Here is a 6,000-nt window from a genome sequence, read left to right on the forward strand (position 1 = left end):
TGTCCCTAATTCTGAGTATTATTTAATGAATCACCTGAAATGACTCAAATCATTTACAATGTCATAAGTTGCTGGGAGATGTTAGCAGCTTTTGCACTTGTAAACATACATTAGTCGTGAGCTAAATGGAACAAGACACTTCCTCTAATTTCTTGTTTCTTATTATGTTCTATGAGGCATGAGGACCATTTTGTACTAAAGCGTTTCACTGTTGGCTAATTTCACAGATTTTCTGACTTGATGATTGCATCATAAGCAAAATCCCTTGTTTGTTTAGCGCGCGTGTGTGTGTGTGTGTGTGTGTGTGTGTGTGTGTGTGTGTGTGTGTGTGTGTGTGTGTGTGTGTGTGTGTGTGAGAGAGAGAGTTTCTGACATCCCCCAAGCCAGTCAGCAGGTGCCATCACTTCTCATTCCCACCATTTGTAGTGTAAAGACATGTTGAGGACGAGCAGGATCAAGGGAGACTGCCAAAGGGAACGTGTGGGAGAGAGACCACTCTATTTCTGCCTTTTAGCAGCTCTTCTTGGCATTTTAGCTACCATTCCACATCAAGCTAATGCTACTGTAATTCAGATTGTCAGCCTGTATAGCAAGGAGGCTAAAGATACCAGGATGTACTGTCACTGTTCTCCACTGCTCTTCTTTTCCTTTTTTACCATTAGACTGTTTAATTGATAGAGGCCTGTTATATAGTAGTAGTCCACTATTCCTCACACTAACTTGTGTTTTCTGAATTGCACATATGCATATTCACTCACAATGCTCTATTGCTGTATGTTTGAGTTCTAAAAACCGACCCTCCATCACACAATTGTAGGTAGTAGGTGCCCAGTTCTCGCTTAGCGTTATGACTCATACCAGCGCACAGAGCAGCTATCCAACTCTAATCCACAAGAGATAATTTGGTATTCATGTTTTACAAATGTGCTTGAGGAAAATCCCTAAATCTTTTTGGCAAGTGCAGCCGAGGAAGTCGTGCAAGCATGTCATCCGCCATGAAAAGGCGAGCGGGACGGTGGAGCAAAGCGGGGCTTTGTCTCCCGACTTCAGCCTGAAAGACACTGCCATCATCAGCTTTCTTTGTTGCAGACTTTGTCTTTTCCAGCATTTCGCCGGCTTCTCAAAGGTAAATAGAGGCTTGACTCAGTGGGGCACATGCAGTTTTTCCTACAACAGGTAATAAATTTGCGTGTCAGGCCTGCGCGTCACAGATTAAACATGCTTTGTTTGGGATGATTTATGAGTGCGATGTCGTGCCGGGTGCACTTGGCTGTGAGGAGCTGAGAGGTTTGATGGTGGTGAGGGGGTAGCAGGTGGGGCGGTGGGTTGGTGAGTGTCAGATTTGTCTTACAGGAAGACTGATCTGTAGCTGCTCCGAGGGTGCCCACTGCAACACACACCTCTGTCATTAATCACACACGGCCTCGGAGTACAGAGTGCTTTGTCTTCTCCTCCTCTCACACCGGTGCTACAAGCTGTCACCATCCTGAGAAAAGCTTACTTCAGAACAACCATCGAGAAGTAAGAGAAGCTGCTGCTTGCATAGTGTATATATGTATTTCCACAGAGGAAGATATAACGTTGCATCTCTCAAACGGGACGCCTTACTCATTGTCCTCTTCACAGCTGTTGCATCTCTACAGTCACTGGAGGAAAAAAAGCTATAAAAACAAAACGATCCAAAACTCATATCATAATCAAGTATGTTGGGGATGTTGCGGCCTTCGTCTAGACATTGCCCGACTATAATGTCGTTACTCTCGTACCTTTTCCTCCTTCAGAGAAGGTTACCTGGATATACAGGATTAAGATCATTCACTATCCCAACGAAGAAACAGCTGATTCAGCAAGCAGCGCAGCTAAAAGCACGTTGACTTATAATCCAAATACAGCGGGCCGCTCATGCCCCACTTTCTGCTGATCTCATAAACTCACTACTTCCATGCAGAGTTTGATTCATCACAGCAGCGGTATTCAATTAGAGATTGAATTTGAGTGTGATTAGTGTGATTTTAACTTATAGCTGAGGCAAGAAACTTGTGGTTTGTACGCCTCCGCCAACCATCATGCAGTTTACATTCATGTCTGTCCAAAGTCTTTTAACGTGTCAGTCAATTAGCCATTTGTGTCATAATTAACATGGATTCTTGAGTTATGGCCAAATAAGTGTTTTGTGAGGTCACAGTGACCTTTGACCACCTAATTCTAATGAATTCAACTTTGAGTCCAAGTGGACGTTTGTGCCAAATTTGAAGAAATTCCTGATATTGCGTTCGAGACAATGTCCCTTACACATGGTCAACCCAAAACCATGATACTTCCTGTCACAGCTGTCATCGACACAGAGGCATAAAACCATTACTGACATTACATTGCATACTTTTGGCTGATGCTTTAGATACAACATATATGTGCATTCAACCTCCATGAAGAATAGGAAAGTGCATCTTCTAAACAAGCAACTAGTGAGATATACTCTCGTTGATATACACAGTTTGATGTCTTCTACTAAAAGTCTAACAACTCCTTGTCGAGCACAAAAACATGCCCATTTTCAAGGACATAATAAGAATATTTAGCAATACTGTGGCAGCCAGAAAAAGGTTTTTATGAGACCAGAGAGGCAAAAAGAAAATACACAAACAAGATTAAATGTATGATGATGTAGAGTAATGGCGAGGGCATAGAAAGAGCACAAAAATTAGAGAATTTAAGGAGAAGGCCATTCTTGAGTCGGAGGCTCAAAAGTCCTTATAAAATAAATATTCAGAAAAGAGGAATGCAGAGAGCAGAGCAAAGCATAAAATAACAACCTACCAGTTATACCGAACATACTCTGATCTAAAGCCTTTAAGATCTGCATGAACCCGTTTTTCTCTGTGCATGTTAATGAAGCCTCTGCTCCCTGAAACTGTGAAAATGTTCACGTCAAAATCTATATTTTCCTCGCACTAACATAACGGGCTCAAATGTGCCGTCTACCCTAGGCATCTCATAAACAGTTCATTTCTGAACGTAACCCGAGGTGGTCAGGAAGGGGAATAACGATCTGTCAAAATAGAGCCCGGGTCCACAAAGTGTGCTTTCAGTGCGGAGGGCCAGATATGTGAAGTGTATAATTGCACGCACTGTTTAACATTTATTACATTCGGAATACCATTGCGGTTTGTTTATCGTAACATAGCAGGCAAACAGAGTTAACGTGTGCCTAAGCAAATATTTGCAGCGCTATATCAAATCCAGCGACCAAATTAAGGATATCAGAGAGGCCAAATAGGGTCGTGTGTGAAATAACAGAGTTGTTAGGCCATCCGCTGTTCCACACACAGATTGCCCTATCACACAAGTGTTTGCACACAGAGCGTTGCCGCCTGCAGGCTTATATATCACACTGTGCCTTATTAAGAGCTTTAACAAAATCTGGCTTTCACTAGCCCCCCCTTAGTCACCACTCTGAGGGCAGTAGTCTTCAGGACCTCGGTTTGCACAGCCCCGTCTAAACGTCTCGCCCCCCCAAACACATTGGAGCATTACACATGCCCTCAACAGATAAAAGGCAAGAATGGAGAGATGGCTGCTCTGTGTGTACTCATAGTAGATTTGGTCTGAAGTGATGTGCTTCTTTCTGTAACTGGGATCAGACAAACTCAGCTTTATTGGGCGTCATGCCTTGATTTGATTCAATTTTATATTTTCAACACGTTAAACTGCTCATTCACGCCATGAAATCCTTTAATGGAATAAAAAAAAAATCAGAAAATGGCTTGCATTTAAAATGTTTTCCGTCCCTCTCAAAGTGTCATTTACGACCACGTTCTATAGCAAGAAGTTCTCGTAACCGCAAGGAGAGCGTGGTAATGGTCTCACGGTGCAAGTTCAAGCTGTCAGACAGACGAGCCATTTACTTTTATGCAAAAGTAATGAGCAACGGTCCAAGAGAGTGAACCGCTGACCCTGGAATTGATTATCTCCAGCTGCACGTCGAACCCGCTGAAATGACTTCACTGTAATCGCCGCATGTTATGATGTATTCTGGGGCGTAGCCTAACTGTGTCCCATTCCTTGAGTCACCAAAATAGAGGACTCCATTTTATTATAGCATGCTGGGAATTCCCCTCCATTTCCTCGCGCTCTTGAACTCCCGCCCCCCCATTGTATGTCCGAGGAGAGGGTCTCGGGGCCGGAGTAGCCTGCGCTGCTCTGCCCGGCTGACAGATCGGCCCGTCGTGCCCTCTGCTGCTCCGTCTGCACTGCGGCTCCATTGTTCTGCCCCTCTCCGGCCGAGCCGCGGGGCAACTCCTCACCATTGTGTCTGACAGACCTGCAACCTGATACCATGGGAGCAGGCGCCTGCCTCCGTCCCTGTGGAACACTGATGCAGAATGTATATGTGTGTGTGTGTGTGCATTAAGACTTAAATGTATGGCACATTTTGTAGTTATAACCACAATAAAAGTGTAGATAAAGTGCAAATATGTTAATATAATCGGAACCGCGCAAGAAGTTTACCATTAGACAAAAGAAAAGAACACGATCCCGGCCCCATAGGCAGAAGAACGAACCCGAAACTACTCTGCAAAGGCCCAACGCTCCCATGCAGTTAAAGACTATACACTCACAGTCACATCTTTAGTGCGACAAGAGGAAGACTGACATCTTATCTCACCTCTACAGAGGAATGGAAAAAACCGAGCCTGAAGAAGCCTATAGCACAGACACAACACAACAACCTACACACATCAAAGCGAGCCCCGACCAAGCTGAGCATGCCGTTGTGTGTCACTGAGGAATAGTCCTCTTTTTATGTAACACACAGATGATTAAAGAGTTCAACACAGCAAGCAGACTAATGACTCCACTGGGTTGCAGGGGAACTCAGGAGAGGAGAAGGCAGGGCCTCTGGAGAATACTTGCTGAAACAGGGATAGGTTCTAAAATATACAAATTTATTCATCAGAAAGCAGTCTTTTTATGTCATCGATGTGTGCATATGCGAGTGTGTGCAGGTGGCGGAGAGTGGATGTGAGCTCAGAAGGCGGAGGGGGAGAGAGAGAGAGAGAGATGAGAGGGAAAAAAGAGATAGCAAGTCTGACAGTATCAGCCCTCTATGAGCTAAAAAACATCAAGCAACTAGTAAGAACCACCATGAAAACAAACTGCAAGCCCTGCCGTAATGTTGGCTTCACTTTCTGCATCTTTGTTTTTCCTCTAATAGCATAATGGATATCATTAATAAGTTATCTTTTTCCATTTTAACAGGTCAAATAAACACATTATAAACACTTTTTCTGTTTTTCATCTTGCTAGTGTACGTACAGACAGCATCGTCATATTTTTTTCCCTCGGCTGGATAAATGGACACCGTTGAGTCCCTTGTGAGAGGTGACAACGTGATGAATGGCTGTGCTGTCTCTGGGACAAAGTGCAGAAATGATTGTCAGTCACTATAGGAGGAGGAATTGATGACCACGACCAAGTGGCAAAGGGTAATGATATGAGATTAAGAAAGATTTTATCTTCAGGCATAGAAGATGAAATGTTTGACGCTGTGATCAGGTGTAAAAGGATCAAACTTATATCCGTAATAAATCAATAAATCACTGAGACGTAACACTGCATGTTATCATTTAGCATATATTGTGTAAACAGCTCTTGAGATGACTCAAAACATGGATTATAGTATACTAAATATATACTATTCATATTCACAAACAGTATCATATGAGTACATTAATAATCAGTATTTTAAGTACTATACCTTCCAATATTTTGACAAACTCCATTATTTGTCAAATATATTCCTTACTTAATCAGAAAAGTAGTACAAAAGTGACTGACTGGGCCAAATACATGAGTCATAAATATATTGTATTAATACATTTGAGCTCCATAATGAATATGTCTTATTTGTCTGAGGTCACAAACTGGCATCGGTGCCGCCAACCGTCATTATGTTTAAATGGTTACGTCACACTCTGCAGAGATCGGTTCAGGTCACAT

This window comes from Eutrigla gurnardus (assembly GCF_963514095.1).
Source record: "Eutrigla gurnardus genome assembly, chromosome: 9".
Classification (NCBI taxonomy): Eukaryota; Metazoa; Chordata; class Actinopteri; order Perciformes; family Triglidae; genus Eutrigla; species Eutrigla gurnardus.